Source organism: Ruditapes philippinarum, unplaced genomic scaffold (assembly GCF_026571515.1).
Source record: "Ruditapes philippinarum isolate M1 unplaced genomic scaffold, ASM2657151v2 ctg7408_1_1_1_1, whole genome shotgun sequence".
In the NCBI taxonomy this organism is placed as follows: domain Eukaryota; kingdom Metazoa; phylum Mollusca; class Bivalvia; order Venerida; family Veneridae; genus Ruditapes; species Ruditapes philippinarum.
This window is the reverse complement of record NW_026864779.1, coordinates 3,392-22,875: the sequence shown is the minus strand read 5'-3', so window position 1 is coordinate 22,875 and position 19,484 is coordinate 3,392. Positions and strand designations below refer to the sequence as shown.

The 19,484-nt window shown below is 36.2% G+C and overlaps 1 non-coding gene across 1 annotated transcript; it reads right to left on the bottom strand.

The window, feature by feature from the left end:
- Positions 1 to 19,126: 19,126 nt before the first annotated feature.
- On the bottom strand, positions 19,127 to 19,198 carry Trnah-gug (transfer RNA histidin (anticodon GUG)). Its single transcript has one exon. It is a non-coding gene; the product is annotated as a tRNA-His (tRNA).
- Between the last annotated feature and the right edge of the window lie 286 nt (positions 19,199 to 19,484).

The following is a 19,484-nucleotide window of genomic DNA, read 5'->3' as shown; positions in this document are numbered from 1 at the left end:
ATAAGTTTTAAGTAATTATGACAAAGTGGTAATAGACACAGGTTATTGGGTTTGTCTTGAACTAGAATCTAGTCAACGTTTTGTAACTTCCGGTTTGTTTAACAGCCTTGATAGAAAATGCTTTTAATGTTACTGTTTAAAGCAGAACGCACAAAAACACATGACACCTGCAATAGGTTCGATCCTAAATAAATATATGTTCCTAACAATTTCGTTTTAATTTAAAGGACTCTAGTGTTACCCTAAGCATTATATGAAATGAAGAATTTTCTCATTAAATGTTGCTCTGTTATGAACATTTCATTCTGCTTACAGTAAACATGTCATTGTAATGTATTTGTGTAGAATAAACATTGTTAAATCATTGACATTGATGTTTTCATGAGGGTCAACAAAACTCAGTTTGATGATTACCAAATACGAATTTCTCTATATTTGCCGAACACTCGAGATAAAGAAATTTATTCGGTTTTATATCAAACCTTGTTGAAGTGATTCTTTGAACGAGTTTGGAGGCAGTAGATGGTTGCCCAGCAGATCGGGAAGTTAAGGAGAAGCTTCAGGGTGTGTCCATGACCGAGTGGTTAAGTCCGCTGACTTCGAACCATTGGCCACTTACTGTTGTGCATTCGAATCCCGCCATGGACTTCGGATTATTTCATGTGAGGAATTTATCCCGTTTGCTTACTGGAGGACGGTGGTTCTTCTTGAGTGTTCGTTCGTACCTGATATAATACACGGATGATCTTCCTCGACAGTGAATGCAGTCGCCATATTACTTTAACAGCGTCTGTGTGATTAAAACCCGGCCAAAAATAAATATAGTATCATGTTCGTGAAGTTGGCAGCCTAGCAGCCTAGCAGCCTGAAGTTGGCAGCCTAGCAGCCTGGCAGCCTGAAGTTGGCAGCCTAGCAGCCTAGCAGCCTGACAGCCTAGCAGCCTAAAGAAAACTAAGAATAGTACATACATGAAAACCGTCTGAAATACATTAGTAGCACTTCTTTAGATCATTCCACGCCTTTTTCAATATCGTGATCTTTATTTTTTAAGATGTTGAACTTTATCGTAACATATTTTTTTCATTCTGACGCTTCGAAATTTGAAGTTAGCAGCCTAGCAGCCTGGCAGCCTAGCAGCCTGGCAGCCTAACAGCCTAAAGAAAACTACGGATAATACAAACATGAAAACCGACGGAAATGAGTCGGTAGCACATACTTAGACTATTCCACGTCTTTTTTCAGTATCGCGAACTTTATTTTTTTAAATATTGAACTTTGCTTTTTTTTTTAATTTCCTCTTCGAAATTTGAGCAGCCTAGCAGCCTAGGCTGCCTGGCAGCCTAAATAAAACTAAGAATAGTACAAACATGAAAACCGTCGGAAATACATTAGCAGCACTTCTTTAGATCATTCCACGCCTTTTTCAATATCGTGATCTTTATTTTTTAAGATGTTGAACTTTATCGTAACATATTTTTTTCATTCTGACGCTTCGAAATTTGAAGTTAGCAGCCTAGCAGCCTGGCAGCCTAGCAGCCTGGCAGCCTAACAGCCTAAAGAAAAGTACGGATAATTCAAACATGAAAACCGACGGAAATGAGTCGGTAGCACATACTTAGACTATTCCACGTCTTTTTTCAGTATCGCCAACTTATCTTTTTTAAATATTGAACTTTGCTTTTTTTCTTTACTCTTCGAAATTTGTGAAGCTATCAGCCTAACAACCTGGCAGCCTAGCAGCCTGGCAGCCTAGCAGCCTGGCAGCCTAGAAGCCTAGCAGCCTGGCAGCCTGGCAGCCTAAAGAAAACTACGGATAATACAAACATGAAAACCGACGGAAATGAGTCGGTAGCACATACTTAGACTATTCCACGTCTTTTTTCAGTATCGCCAACTTATTTTTTTTAAATATTGAACTTTGCTTTTTTTCTTTACTCTTCGAAATTTGTGAAGCTATCAGCCTAACAGCCTGGCAGCCTAGCAGCCTGACAGCCTAGCAGCCTGGCAGCCTAACAGCCTAGCAGCCTAGCAGCCTTAAGAAAACTAAGAATAGTACAAACATGAAAACCGTCGGAAATACATTAGTAGCACTTCTTTAGATCATTCCACGCCTTTTTCAATATCGTGATCTTTATTTTTTAAGATGTTGAACTTTATCGTAACATATTTTTTTCATTCTGACGCTTCGAAATTTGAAGTTAGCAGCCTAGCAGCCTAGCAGCCTGGCAGCCTAGCAGCCTAGCAGCCTGGCAGCCTAACAGCCTAAAGAAAACTACGGATAATACAAACATGAAAACCGACGGAAATGAGTCGGTAGCACATACTTAGACTTTTCCACGTCTTTTTTCAGTATCGCGAACTTAATTTTTTTAAATATTGAACTTTGCTTTTTTTTTTTTCCTCTTCGAAATTTGAGCAGCCTAGCAGCCTAGGCTGCCTGGCAGCCTAAATAAAACTAAGAATAGTACAAACATGAAAACCGTCGGAAATACATTAGCAGCACTTCTTTAGATCATTCCACGCCTTTTTCAATATCGTGATATCTATTTTTTAAGATGTTGAACTTTATCGTAACATATTTTTTTCATTCTGACGCTTCGAAATTTGAAGTTAGCAGCCTAGCAGCCTGGCAGCCTAGCAGCCTAGCAGCCTGGCAGCCTAACAGCCTAAAGAAAAGTACGGATAATTCAAACATGAAAACCGACGGAAATGAGTCGGTAGCACATACTTAGACTATTCCACGTCTTTTTTCAGTATCGCCAACTTATCTTTTTTAAATATTGAACTTTGCTTTTTTTCTTTACTCTTCGAAATTTGTGAAGCTATCAGCCTAACAACCTGGCAGCCTAGCAGCCTGGCAGCCTAGCAGCCTGGCAGCCTAGCAGCCTAGCAGCCTGGCAGCCTAGCAGCCTAGCAGCCTGGCAGCCTAAAGAAAACTACGGATAATACAAACATGAAAACCGACGGAAATGAGTCGGTAGCACATACTTAGACTATTCCACGTCTTTTTTCAGTATCGCCAACTTAATTTTTTTAAATATTGAACTTTGCTTTTTTTTTATTTTACTCTTCGAAATTTGAGCAGCCTAGCAGCCTGGCAGCCTAAATAAAACTAAGAATAGTACAAACATGAAAACCGTCGGAAATACATTAGCAGCACTTCTTTAGATCATTCCACGCCTTTTCAATATCGTGATCTTTATTTTTGAAAAAAGACGTGGAATAGTCTAAGTATGTGCTACCGACTCATTTCCGTCGGTTTTCATGTTTGTATTATCCGTAGTTTTCTTTAGGCTGTTAGGCTGCCAGGCTGCTAGGCTGCCAGGCTGCTAGGCTGCTAGGCTGCTAACTTCAAATTTCGAAGCGTCAGAATGAAAAAAATATGTTACGATAAAGTTCAACATCTTAAAAAATAAAGATCACGATATTGAAAAGGCGTGGAATGATCTAAAGAAGTGCTGCTAATGTATTTCCGACGGTTTTCATGTTTGTACTATTCTTAGTTTTATTTAGGCTGCCAGGCTGCTAGGCTGCTAGGCTGCTCAAATTTCGAAGAGTAAAATAAAAAAAAAGCAAAGTTCAATATTTAAAAAAATTAAGTTGGCGATACTGAAAAAAGACGTGGAATAGTCTAAGTATGTGCTACCGACTCATTTCCGTCGGTTTTCATGTTTGTATTATCCGTAGTTTTCTTTAGGCTGCCAGGCTGCCAGGCTGCTAGGCTGCTAGGCTGCCAGGCTGCTAGGCTGCTAGGCTGCTAGGCTGCTAGGCTGCCAGGCTGCTAGGCTGCCAGGCTGCTAGGCTGCCAGGTTGTTAGGCTGATAGCTTCACAAATTTCGAAGAGTAAAGAAAAAAAGCAAAGTTCAATATTTAAAAAAGATAAGTTGGCGATACTGAAAAAAGACGTGGAATAGTCTAAGTATGTGCTACCGACTCATTTCCGTCGGTTTTCATGTTTGAATTATCCGTACTTTTCTTTAGGCTGTTAGGCTGCCAGGCTGCTAGGCTGCTAGGCTGCTAGGCTGCCAGGCTGCTAGGCTGCTAACTTCAAATTTCGAAGCGTCAGAATGAAAAAAATATGTTACGATAAAGTTCAACATCTTAAAAAATAAAGATCACGATATTGAAAAAGGCGTGGAATGATCTAAAGAAGTGCTGCTAATGTATTTCCGACGGTTTTCATGTTTGTACTATTCTTAGTTTTATTTAGGCTGCCAGGCAGCCTAGGCTGCTAGGCTGCTCAAATTTCGAAGAGGAAATTAAAAAAAAAAGCAAAGTTCAATATTTAAAAAAATAAAGTTCGCGATACTGAAAAAAGACGTGGAATAGTCTAAGTATGTGCTACCGACTCATTTCCGTCGGTTTTCATGTTTGTATTATCCGTAGTTTTCTTTAGGTTGCTAGGCTGCTAGGCTGCTAACTTCAAATTTCGAAGCGTCAGAATGAAAAAAATATGTTACGATAAAGTTCAACATCTTAAAAAATAAAGATCACGATATTGAAAAGGCGTGGAATGATCTAAAGAAGTGCTGCTAATGTATTTCCGACGGTTTTCATGTTTGTACTATTCTTAGTTTTATTTAGGCTGCCAGGCTGCTAGGCTGCTAGGCTGCTCAAATTTCGAAGAGTAAAATAAAAAAAAAGCAAAGTTCAATATTTAAAAAAATTAAGTTGGCGATACTGAAAAAAGACGTGGAATAGTCTAAGTATGTGCTACCGACTCATTTCCGTCGGTTTTCATGTTTGTATTATCCGTAGTTTTCTTTAGGCTGCCAGGCTGCTAGGCTGCCAGGCTGCTAGGCTGCTAGGCTGCCAGGCTGCTAGGCTGCCAGGCTGCTAGGCTGCCAGGTTGTTAGGCTGATAGCTTCACAAATTTCGAAGAGTAAAGAAAAAAAGCAAAGTTCAATATTTAAAAAAGATAAGTTGGCGATACTGAAAAAAGACGTGGAATAGTCTAAGTATGTGCTACCGACTCATTTCCGTCGGTTTTCATGTTTGAATTATCCGTACTTTTCTTTAGGCTGTTAGGCTGCCAGGCTGCTAGGCTGCTAGGCTGCCAGGCTGCTAGGCTGCCAGGCTGCTAGGCTGCCAGGCTGCTAGGCTGCCAGGTTGTTAGGCTGATAGCTTCACAAATTTCGAAGAGTAAAGAAAAAAAGCAAAGTTCAATATTTAAAAAAGATAAGTTGGCGATACTGAAAAAAGACGTGGAATAGTCTAAGTATGTGCTACCGACTCATTTCCGTCGGTTTTCATGTTTGAATTATCCGTACTTTTCTTTAGGCTGTTAGGCTGCCAGGCTGCTAGGCTGCTAGGCTGCTAGGCTGCCAGGCTGCCAGGCTGCTAGGCTGCTAACTTCAAATTTCGAAGCGTCAGAATGAAAAAAATATGTTACGATAAAGTTCAACATCTTAAAAAATAAAGATCACGATATTGAAAAAGGCGTGGAATGATCTAAAGAAGTGCTGCTAATGTATTTCCGACGGTTTTCATGTTTGTACTATTCTTAGTTTTATTTAGGCTGCCAGGCAGCCTAGGCTGCTAGGCTGCTCAAATTTCGAAGAGGAAATTAAAAAAAAAGCAAAGTTCAATATTTAAAAAAATAAAGTTCGCGATACTGAAAAAAGACGTGGAATAGTCTAAGTATGTGCTACCGACTCATTTCCGTCGGTTTTCATGTTTGTATTATCCGTAGTTTTCTTTAGGCTGTTAGGCTGCCAGGCTGCTAGGCTGCCAGGCTGCTAGGCTGCTAGGCTGCTAACTTCAAATTTCGAAGCGTCAGAATGAAAAAAATATGTTACGATAAAGTTCAACATCTTAAAAAATAAAGATCACGATATTGAAAAAGGCGTGGAATGATCTAAAGAAGTGCTACTAATGTATTTCAGACGGTTTTCATGTATGTACTATTCTTAGTTTTCTTTAGGCTGCTAGGCTGCTAGGCTGTTAGGCTGCCAGGCTGCTAGGCTGCCAACTTCAGGCTGCCAGGCTGCTAGGCTGCTAGGCTGCCAACTTCAGGCTGCTAGGCTGCTAGGCTGCCAACTTCACGAACATTATAGTATCTACGTCACAGTTCAAAAATATTTCAATGGTTAATTTAACTTATGTTCAAAATTACATATGGTTAGTTTTATCCGATGATTTGATTGGTTCACTATTGCTTTGTTATGTAATTTCGCAACGTTTATTTTTTTACTTTTGATTCTTCTACATCTTATTACAGTAATCAGTCATGTACAACACAATAACCGCATAGTCATTCCTTGTACTTAACTGGTTCTTGAAGAATGTGTCAACTTCTTCTCTTACAATTTAACTCCTCAAAACAGATGGAGGAAATTACTTTTGAAACTGTTTTAAATGAAATGTGCCAAGACTTCAATTTAAATTTAATTGATTTCACTTTCTTTTTATTGGGTGCAGTTTTTATATTTAAAAAATGTGCAGTTTCAGATTTTATAAAAACTAGAGTATTGATCAACTTAAAATTCATTGTATATACATTTGATACGTATTCTTAATTGTATATATTCCTTTTACAGAAAATTAATTCATGAAAATATCTTTTATACAGCTAAGTATTCAGAAAAGTTAAACAACTTTATCTGCCCAGGTCACCTTATCACATACTTAACATATAAATAAATAACAGATAAAGAAAAAGTTAAAAACATTTCGGGTTGATTTACCACGCTAATCTTTTAAATAGTTTGTTTACTTTAAATGAACACACTCAGTTCACTATAAATACGAATGAGTGCCAAGTAATGGATTCACACCTCTCATGATTTACACAAGGTTTTCGACCTGATCAGCCTATATGTGTATCAGCTGTCAATAGCTCGTGTAAGGTCGGCCATTTTCGCCATTTTCCGTATCTTCTATTCATTTCAGCCGCCATGATACCGTTTTGGCTCCTGTCGCATCAGCGCTTGATCTTATTTAAGACATTTTTAAACAATTACGAATAATGCCGATCAATGGTAAACGCATGATATCAACTTTATTGCATAAGTTGCGAAACATAATTTAAGTTCTGTTCCTTTTTTTAATGAATTAAAAACTTTACCACAAAGAATAACATTAATACACTTGTTCTTCTGAAATCGCTAATGAATATGTCAAATGGCGATATTCTGACTGTTAGAATAATAATAATTCAAAAGATTGCTGATGATTATAACGACGACGACGACGACGCTGATGGTGATGACGATGATGATGATGATGATGATGATGATGATGAAATATTATTATTTACAAAACTTGTTAAACTAAATACAGTTAAGTAAACTTGACTTTGATAAAAAGTTTCATTGAAAATGTTGGCTGATTAAAAATGATATATTTCAAAACCTTAGTCTGTTCTTAATATTTTTATTTCAGAATGAATGCCATTGCTCTCAGATGATAATTTCATAATATTAACGAGTTATTTTTTCCCCTTTAATCCTGAATTTATGAACTAGAAATGTTACTCATTGTAAGTGATAAGTAATAAAATAGAACACCCAACAATATTAAGCCTGGTCAGATAGCACACATACTAGCCTGGCTTTACTCTGGTATCATCATACACACGTCATTGTAGCACTGCAGTATAAATCCGGTATAAATTTTATGCAAATTTCGATTACTTCCCTTTGATTAAATATGTTTGAAGTTTTATCTCTTTTACTCGCTGAGCATGCTTCAACATAATATACTTGAGCGCTAGCACAAATATGGTGGCGTTTGTGCAAGGCGTTACCTCCATGAGCTCTTGCATAAATATAGTGGCGTTATTGAATCAGCATAAAGCTGTCAAAACGTTACTTCCTTGAGCGCTGAGTTTTCGCAGCAGTGCAATAGGTTTGCATACACATTTGTAGTGTAACTAGTCTGTTTTTTGGTGGCTTCAATGAAAACATCTTTTTGTTTTAAGTAACATAACAGTAAGCTGAATAACACCATCAAAGGGACACCCTTAGCTGGAAAACCATCACCCTTTCATCCCTTTACCGTTGGCGGCAAGATAAATTACCTTGTACATATGTTTAAGCGTTTAGCCCCAAAATATCAGCGTTCACAATTTAAGGCCATTTATCTTTTGTGTACGTAATTTATGTTTAAACACTATGTTTCTGTGAATAATGCTTTTTAATCTATGTTTTGCAAAGAATATGTTTATAAAAAGTTTTGTTCGGAATATTTATATCAACAACGTAGGCGATAGCATGCAAATGATAAGTTTGTGCTTTTGCTTCTTTTAAAGGATTACCTGAAAGTTCCCGACAATCAACAGGACACCAGCCACCTAGAGAAGCCAATTATAACATCCGGTAGGTTGTCTAGATTCAGTATGATACCGGAAGAGGACCATGAAAACTTTTCGGAAGACGAAATTAGTATAGATGTGCCTAGTGGAAGTCAAGTTTCAGTTGAATCACTGCAGACTCTGAAGAATGGAAGTAAGTTTGCATCTTCTGCATCTTTAGACACTTATCGTAATGAAAAAGACATGGAAGATTTAACTGATGATGATGATGATGATGATAACGAAGAAGAAGAAGAAGATGATGATGATATCGTTGACGATGATAATGATGTAGATGATGTATTCAGTGATTCAGATGATAGTGAATCTAGTGCACATGATGACGAGATAGCTAATTGTGAACAAGTGAAAAACGAAAATAACGAGGACATATCTGTTAGAACGGATAACGCGGCGATAAAAGATGTGTACGATAAATCTTCTTCTACAGTTAAAAGCAAAAGATCTGTTAAAGATTTTAAAGATGGGCTAACGGTCGAGATTCAGAATGAGAAGGGAGAAAAAGATAATACAAGTAACAAACATAATCAAACGTCAAATAAAACTGACGTACGGATAAAGCAAAATTTAAAGAAACAAATAAAATTGAAGACAGCTGAAGAAACGGATGCTAGAGACAAAGAAATTGTAGAAAGTGAATCAGACGACGATGATGATAACGTTGATGACGTAGGTGACGATAGTTTAAAGTCTGAAGACAATCTTACAGTATTTTCAGACGAGAATAAAGGAGATGATTCAGCTGACAATATAAGTAGGGATACGTTCGCTGATGATCACTGGGAAGAGATAACAATCGATGAAAATAGTGAACAAAAAATTGTTCAATATTTCGGCGATTCAAAGACAGAAATAACTATAGAGGTATCAAAAGCAGCAGAGAAAGAAACGAGTCCGTGCAATAATGGTGATATTTATGAAAGCGTATTAAAACGTAAGGCCCATTTGAATGGTAATTCGGAGATCAGGTGTAGCGATGAAAGCTCGGATGATGTTAGTTTAAAAAGCTTAAAAAGTTTCAAAATGAATGACAAAAGTGATGATTTTATTACAACGTCGAAGAGTACCCCCTGTATCTTAATAACTGAAGGTGATATCGAGACTAGAACAGAAACAAATAACAGTTTTGGCAAAGATGACAACGTAAACTATAAGTCGACATGTAAAGACGAAGATATTGACAGAAGTATATCTGTTTCTAATGTTGTTTTAGATCATCAGTCAGTACCACTTACTCCAACAGTTGAATACGCTTCGATTTCGTATAACAATAGTGAAGCAGAAAATCTTAGAGAAAATGCTCAGTCGTCAGATATAAGTGAAATGGCAATTTCTTGCGAAAATACCACGCATAGTGCATATCCAACAGATGATATTTCAAGGATAGAAGAAAGTGGAAATGCAGGTGATTTTAGCGAATTTAGGGTACTGACCGACCATTCAGAAACTAGCGATTGTAGAAGCTTATCTCCTCTTAGCGATATTGATTACGAGTACTATAATAAAAGACGAGGTTCGCAAGTGAAAATTAAGTTAGAAGGACGAAGACGACAGCGTTTGTCGGTAAGTGAATGTGAATCAAAACATTCTGATGACGACTGCAATGACGTCATCACTTTACCTGTACCAACGCAGGAGCCTCTTCTTGACAAACGAGACAAGATGGAAAAAATATTATTTAAAGACTTGCCAGAAAAACAAGAGTATGATCATGTTGTTCATGAAACAAATATGAATTCAATTATAGATGTATCTGAAAGTAACAGATTTAAGTCAAGAGAAAATAGTGCCAAATCAAGCCATATAACTGATACTGTAAAGTCGCCTCCGAAAACAAATCATAAACCTATTAAAAATATTAATTCGCTTAATGCAGAGCTTATTGCTATTTATAACTCTTCGGTACCAGAGCAAAGTCATCATTCTGGTCACCAAAAGCACCATAAGCATAACAATTCACATGATGAACATTATCATAATAAGAAAATATTTCCAGAATACTCTCATCTTTCAGAGTCACGTGATCAAGCGTGCGAGACAAATTCGTTCGTGACAGATATCAATCAACGGGCTATAAAAACAGGAGAGCAATTTGAAACAGTAACAGGAAGCCCGCGACAAGATTTTAACAGTGACAGTACATTCAATAAATTCAATAAACCCAGGGAAGATGATAGCAGAAAAAATGGTGAAACCAAATCACGTTTATTGCCAAGCAATAGTGAAACCGGAAATTGTCAAATAAAAATGTCCGAGAAATGCGCAATGGAACGTGATATGCTTTCTCATAAATGTGAGCACAGGCAATTATCTTTACGACAAAATGGCAACAAAAACAGTGAAATCATCGAGCTAGCCTATTCGATCGAACAACCGTTGGCGTCTCAAAACAAGATTTATCAAACAAAAGGTTTGAAGAAAACACACACATACGGGGACCTATATAAAAGAGAATGCCTCAGCGCGCCAACCGATCGGGTATTTTCGAAGCAACATAAAGGTGAAACAGAAAAATCACGTGAAACCAATGAAAAAATTCAGCGTTTGATTATTCCGACGGACAAAGAATTACATTTAAACGCATCTAAACTTACTTTAAATGACAGAAGCGCAAAAGTGAAATTTAAGACTAAATCGAGTGAATATCAACATGAAATATATGCTAAAAAGGGGAATTTTGAAAAAGACTTAACCGGAAGTGAAGATTTTGACATGTCTGCGCGATTGCGGCGACCACGTGATGATCAGTATGAAATGGCTGGGTTTGCTGATAGGGAGATGTCGGCACGGCTGCGGCGTTCTCAGAGCTCGTTGACAGATACGGCACGATTACGAAGTATTCGGAAGTTACTGAAATTAGCAGACGATAATGAAGAAAAACTAGAAGTCAAAGATCATTTGAGAGACGAAGGTAGATATCATTATTGTGTTCATTTTGAACATCTATTCATATGATTTTATTTTTTATAGCATTTTAGCATTATTTTTGTCGGTGTTTTAAATGAATGTTTTATCGATTTGTTTATTTTATATCATTTGTATTTCATAAAGTATTTTTGAAAATAACTATTCTTTAATATTCTACATATTTCACATAACTGTAAAACATTTTTTGTCTTCTGTTTGGTGTCCATATATTGAGAAAAAAAAACAACAACAAGAGCATCAGTGGGTGATCTGTATATAATTTTCTTCCTTAGTAATTCGGGTGTTTTTTGTCTTGTTTTTCTAATTTTATTATTATTATTATGATTATTATTATGATTATTATTATTATTCTCAATTGTTTCACTTCCAATTAGCATATTTAAAATTCAGTTTAATGAAGAATACATGATGATATAATATGTTGCATATATATATATATTTATAAAGCTACAGTCTCACTTACATCCCGGCAGAGCCCCGGTAGACGTCCGGGGTGATCCGGGAACGACCGGGGTACGACCGGGAACAACCGGGGTACATCCGTAACTCTGCCGGCAACGTCCTGGATGATCCGGGATGATCCGGGAACATCCGGCATTCGACCCCGGATGGAATAAAATATTTAATATCACCGGGGTGGTCCGGGATGATCCGGGAAGGTATAGCTTTGCCGGCTTCATCCTTAGCTCTGCCGGGAACGACCGGGGTTATACCGGGAAAGCACCGTAGCTCTGCCGGCACAAACCGGGGATGATCCGGGGTATGATATAGCCGGTAGAGCTACGGTAGAGCCCCGGTATATGCCGGCAGAGCCCCGGTAACTACAGGCAGAGCCCCGGAGGATAAAGGTAGAGCTACGGTTGATCCCGGTAGAGCCCCGGTAAAGCCCCGGTAAAGCCCGGATCATTTCAAAAGAATAAGGACAATTTGCGATGATTGAACTTGTTTGTATTAAAAGTCTTCCCATTTCCCTTCTATCCAGTATGGCATAAGGATTTTTCAGAAAATCACCATGAATTACTATTTTGGAACAATAGATATTATATTAAATAAAAATTATGTATCAAAGTTATCATTTTCGGGCGTTTTCAATCCATCGGGGTTCTACCGGGGCTCTGCCTGGATCGTCCTGGGCTCTGCCGGGGCTCTGCCTGGATCGACCGGGGCTCTGCCTGGGTCAACCGGGGCTCTTCCGGCGTCATCCGGGAACGACCGGGAAAGCACCGGCATGAACCGTAGCGAAAATATAGATCTGATATTGAACTTTTGAACGCGGAAATGAAAACGAGACTAGATGAATAATCATTCATTAGATGCGGTTTATTTAGACTCAGAAAATGAAGACGAGGCTAAATAAATAAGATTGGATTCAATAATGATTTGTATTGGAAGATCATTTTAAGTTGTGAAGTATATCACAACCAAGATTCGAATTGAATGACGAAACACTATCCCATAGCATGATACAAAAGTAATCACATGTGTACTTTTTTACAGAGACGAGATCAATTATTCAAGAAATCATTGAAGGCATAATTCATGGTGTATGCAGCCAAAGAACTAGAAAATTTCAAACTGTAATGAAATCTCATAGGTGAGTTTAAATCTTAAAGTGTTTTACGAACTTTTGTCACCAGTATAGAGTCAGGTCAGCCTGTACCTCCATGACCTGGTCCTAGCTGACTGCTAAATTCTAATGTTTCAATATTGACTCATGGTTATGGCATTCCAGAGTTCAAAGGAGGACATGTGCATTACACAATCAAACTTTTATTGGGGTGGGGTGGGCCGTGGAATAGTTAAAATAACCGGTTACCACGGCTTGGAAACAGTGTGAGTAAATAAGTTTCTGAGAATAAGATAATATACTTCCATATCATGTAATTTTCCTAATATTAAATATTAAATTTCAATGTTCATGAATCTAAAATGCTTTGTTACGGAACACTAGGATAACAATTTGATGATGGAATGTATATACATCGTCCACCAAGCTATGACGAGAATGCTTTGAGTTGCGTTGCTTTATTTAAAACTAATAATAATAAAAAAAAGATGATAAGCTACAAAATTCGCAATTTTTGCAGATTATCGATGAAGATGTCATAATTATATTCTACCGCGTGCAGTATTTTATTTGATGGTATAACAATGTTATTTTTCTAGAATAAATCTTTATCTATTACATAAACACTACTTCATAATTCATAAAACATCCATGCATGAATTACATTCATAACGCATGATTTATTTCATCATGTTCGTCATAAAGTATTGTATTTATTTTCAAAGCAATCCCACAATTCTTTTTATTATAATAAAAAGAAAAATGTATAGCAACAATGGATAACAATGCAAATTGTTCACTGCCTAACGTAGCGGTCCCACGGGACAAGATTCATTCTTTATTTACCGACAATATCTTCCTTGCTTTCATGCATATTTAAAGTGTCTGAGAATATTGGTTGTTATCTTGAACACAAATTTCCTAACCAGAGACGGTTAGAGAAGAAATGGTTTACTACATTTGGCTTGAACATTGCGAAATGCTTACTTAATAATTTTAAAAGTGAATAATTCATCTGTGTTTATTGGAGTTTGTTATATCTAATTCAAAGAATGGAATTTGCCACAATAAATAGGTAAAAACTATAATCAGTTATAAAAACAATGTATAATTTTATTATGATGTTTTGATATTTTTCTTGTTCAGAATTTTTATGCATAAAAGATAAAGCAATATAATAAATGAAAATAAACTTACTCGATTGTTTCGGACTTGTAAAGTCCGAATGGACGCGAGGTATATTATGTATACATCCATTTTACGTTTATTTTACAGATGCGTCACAACTGATGACGACGGTGAAGAAGTGTTAGGTTGTTTATTACAAACCTCGTGCAGTGACGTAGACCCATCGACATTTACTTGTAACGTCATCGATCCAGTTGACCTGTGTCCACTCACGAAAAAGCACGAACATTTGATTAGCAATATCATTCGGATATCTCCCACATCTGGCCGGAAATTTAATCCAGGGGTAAGGTACATAGCATTACCCCTGACTAAAATCGCCAAATTGGTGCAAATTAAATAAATACTTTCATTTAAGCCTCAAGCAATATAATTATTTCACTTTCTGAAATCTTAATAATGGGAATTGATTCGAAAATGTTATTGTAGAAAGATATTCATCTATTTATAAGAGCGAATTAAAGTCTTTAATACATGATGATACAATTTTTTGAATATTTCTAAACGTTTTAAGACGTCATACGAGAAATCATACAGCAGACGTCCGGAAGTGCTCGCCGTTATTGGGTGTCCGCTTCCATAAAAAAATATCTCAACGAAGGGCTACTGGGGAAATCCTCAGCAAAATAACTGAAATGTCATGTGGCACTAATAATGTTAGTCAGGTGAGTGGCCGGCGTTAAATTACTTCTTCAAATGAACAGTGCCTGTTTGAGCCATTATATATTGAACATTATTCGCCAGCGCCTGGTGATGACGTCTATATCAACACTTATAGTGTCACGTGACTTTTCAGCGTTATTTTGCCGAGGAAGACCGAAGGATCCCTTAGTTGATATAAATGAAGCTTGTTCTGTAATTTGCTTCTAGACGTTAAGAATACAGTTATATATTTTTGTTCAAGGACGAATTAATTGCGAGCATTCCTATAGCTCATTGGTATGTTGAGAAATGGGAAGAATTAGTGATACGTCAACAAGATGGCAATGGATATTGGGAGAACGTTAACACAGATACATCTGACGTTATAAAAATTGATGACGTTAAACAGGTAATGAAGAAAAATCTGATAATAATTTATAGTAAGATTTAGAGCTTAATTCCTTGAACAAAAAAACAACAGTGCCCTGAGATGTATAACGTAACGCCTACATTTACGCACGTAAAGGATTATCATTATACCTATCGTGACTGGGAACCGTCGCCTTAGCTACAATCCAAACATTACTATATCAAGTCAACGTTTCTTTGAAACTTTATCCACATCTTCGTGCGCGTCGTAAAGCATTCTTCGATTTTAATGTTCGATGCAGAGTTGAATCTGATGAATCCTATTTGGACACAAATAATTTCTAACACTAATTACATTTTAGGTTTATTACGGCGTACGTCACGTCCTGACGGAACCATGTACGCTTGCTGTCGTCAGCAGACCCCGCGTGACGTCAGCTGTGATGACAGGACATACTCTTTTAGTGAACAGTGTTGTTGATGATCGTGTTAAAATGCACGTGTTTCCGGTATCTCATGAGAAAACAGTCAACATGCAGGTAAACATCCCTTGAACAAGTCACAGATGAATATTTGTGAAACAATGTTTATAATTTTAAAGTAGATTTTATGCAAAAGATGTAAATAAAGGCTTCAATTTGATTAGTGTAAGGAACTCCACTGAGGTTCAGAAGCCTCAAAATATGTAAGTTTGATTTCTTACATAAATCAGCTGAGGCACTTACACGGAAATATACGCAAAAGATAATTAAGAAATTTACTAAGAAATACATTGACAATTGTATCTAAGACCGCGATTTGAGTGAAAGGCGTTGCAACGCTTTTTAATTTTAGCTCATTTTTCACAAATTAAAATAATTATTCTGGAAAAAATGATGTTAGTTAATAATCTGAAATTTTTCACACAAGTTTTTGGTCTAGACCTACATCAAAATGAACATTAATCTCGAATAAATTAAATTATTTCCCGTCCCGTCATGATAAAAAAAACCTCAGTGGAGTCACTTTAGGACTAAATGTTTTAAATCAGTAATACGTGCCTGAAATGCAAAATGTAAAACGAATACGTTTTTCGGAAAAGTGAAATAAATAAGGTATTAGCACCCTAATGTATTACTTCCGCTTTGAAGAGTATTCAAATAGGCTAGAACTGCTGTTAACTACATTGAAAATGAGGGCCATGGGTTCAATCCCCAGAAGGGTCAACTTTTTTTTTTCTTTCTTTTAACATTATTTATGTATCTCTCATGTCCCATTTGGAAAGAAAAAAGTGTTTAATTTTGATTTTTTTAATTTATATAGGTATTTATTGGCTAAATTATGCTAAATCTAGTAATAAATATGGTACCTGATATTTTCAAAGTGTAATATAATCAAAACTAGACAGTAAAAGTATTTCATATTTTACAAGATCAACCAATATACTTTTTTAAAAATTTAGGGAAACTTAAAAAACAGGCACTCATTTGGGTAAATTTTAAGAATTTTTTTAAATTAGGCTCCCTAAGTAGAAAAATGGTCAGACACGTGGTAAAAATGGGTGGGGTAGGGTAACATTTTTATACAGATTTAATAAATTTTAAGTAGAAACCATAATTTTGCTAATTTGGATTGTTAGCTGAATGGTACTATTTGTTTCTCACCAAAAATTAATGGGAAAACATTTTTCATTAGAATGTTATTGCAGATTATTTAAAGGTTACTACTTTCTAAAAAAGGGCCCTTATAACATCCTAGCTTGAGTTCAGAAAAGTGGCCATAACTTGATTTCCGTACGGTAAACTTTGTTTAAATTTTGCATACAGGTGTACTTTAAGGTATACATTTGACTTATGATGTCAATTTTTTAGTTCCTGATAGTGCCCATTAGGGTCCTGCCATTTTTTTGATAAAGTACGGTTACTCTGGTGACAGAAAGATGAGGTACGATAACTTTAGCTATAAAATTATATATGGTACGACAGTTAATATTTAAAAATGATAAGATACGACAACTTTGGTTATAAATGAAATACAAATGTATAATGAATGATAACTTTAATTGAAGGTTGTTCCGTTTGACCAGACATCATTGTCAGAGTTTAGCGAAAAAGAAGAAAACAAGAAAGCTTGTGTAATAATTGCATCCAGTCCATTAATTCAAATCTTTATAGAGGGGCATGACCCAGGTAAGTTTATATTTTATAATGGTAACACTCTCACAAATATTACATTATCACAGTACAGAAAACAGCAGGTTAATCACGCGAAGCATTCGAAAAACAACAAAAACGAAAACAGTTCAAAACGAAGACTACGTACTAAATTCATGCACTTTTTGTTACTTCTCTCCAACAGTTCCAATAAAACCGATTCTGCAATTTTTAACTTCTTAATTTAATCATCATTTTTCTCGAGTGATCTCTCCTTTTCCAGAATTTAACCCCTAAACTAACGCTTTGTTTTGTGAAAGCATAAGTTTTGTATGTATGAATTATATGCTATTCTTCAACATTCCATTTTATTAAAATATTATAATACGTTTTTATTCAAAATAATGACTTTTTTATTCCGGTTGTTTTCAAAAATTTCAGAATCGTTGGCGTTCGACGTCCCATACGTATCAGTGTCAGCACGACGTCCGGAAGTGAAGCCCACAGTCAATAGGAGTAGTTCCCCTTACTTGCGAGCGCCGGATAACGGGTCGCGACAATCCTTGCTGTCGCCTTACTTGTCGCCAACACAATCTCCTCGGCGCGTGTCGCTAGCGTCGCCTTTTGTCAAAGGTTATTGCAACATTATAATGTTAAACTTGTTTATAACAAACTCTGTAGGTCAACAATGGTAGACAGTCTTACTTTCTTTACAGGAAACATTTTTGTAATATACTAGGAGAAAAATAAAATAAAATGAGGCATTCGGAACCAATATTTTTCATAAATCTGAAGGTTTTGTCAAGCACAGGTGTAACTGTATTTATAAATATAACCAGGAAGTTATTGTCGGATTTCGTTTTTTTCTGAACAAAAATTAACACATATTTGAATTGTTTCTATTATTTAATACATTGATTTACTTTGATTCTTATATAACTATCCAATACTTTCAGCGGCAATTTTTCATCAAACCTATTTGTGTATGAGTTACTACCCTACAAGTTTGTAAAATATTTATAATGAAATGTAATTCTATTTTGCTTATACAATTTATGAAGATAAGCAGTAATGATATCATATTCAGTTTAAATAGACATGTATAATTTCATACCGACGGTATATGTTCCGTACACACATGTATTACATTCTATGTAATAGAAAGAGCACCGAAACACGAGGCTATCTGATTTGTACGAGGGGGGCGTAGCACCCGAGTATTAATCAGATTGCCGAGTGTTTTGGTGTTCTTTCTCTTTTGTATCATAGTCAAACATAAAAACACGTTCCTTGTTGTCACAATATGAAACCCCAGAAAAAAGAAACCAATGATCGAGCATCTGAATATCATATTTCTGTCGCGTTTCCTTTCTCTGCCGTCACAATAAGTAAACCCCAGCAAAAATGAACCAATTAATGGGCGTGCTGAGGAGTGCAGGTAACTAATACCTGCACTCCAGTTAACGCACTGTGCATGTATATGTATACGATTTAACTCTGACACATTTTCAACAGAAAGGTCCCCAAACTATGATACAAACCGTGGGTTATTGAACTGACAAAATATATATAATGTAGTATGTGCTGAATATATACCGTGGATAACCAACGATGATTTCTTACAAAATGTTGACTTAATGTGTTTTTGTTGTTTTTTTTTTTGTTTACTATTAGCCTTAAACCAACGGGCATTTCATTTAGCCCAGATTGACGATGATGATGAAGTAAGGGTTAAATTACTAGGTAATAACGACAACAAATCTATAGATGTTGTCACCGGTCAGCTCGAGGAAAATAATGACGACGATGAACAGTCACTTCGATTTTCTGTATATGACAGAACCGCAAGGTATATTCTACTTTTTTTTTTATATTTGTTTGCAAATTGTGATATATATATTATTTTTCAATCGAAAATCAAAAATGATTGCTTTTGACGAAACAAAAAAAGTTCAGCTGTGCCGAGACAGCGACTGTCACAGTCAATGCCGTGACCAGGATTCGAACCTGGGTTGTCGCGGCCACAACGCGAAGTACTAACCACTATACGATCACGACTATCACCGCTGAACATAGAAAATAGAGGGTTTATTTGGTTTATATTTTATAGAACAGTATGCAGAACTAGTTTAAGAAGGCACTTGAGTTTATCAAATTACAGACCTTTCTAACAGTGTCGACTGCCTGATAAGAGGTTAACACACCATTAAACAAGTTTAAGAAGTCATAAATTAAAACCATTTTTTTAAACAAATTAAAATCTCGCTCAAAAATTGAATGGTTTCAATTAATTGATATAACGCTTAACCCTTGTCAACAAGTAAGTGATTATAAAATATGAATA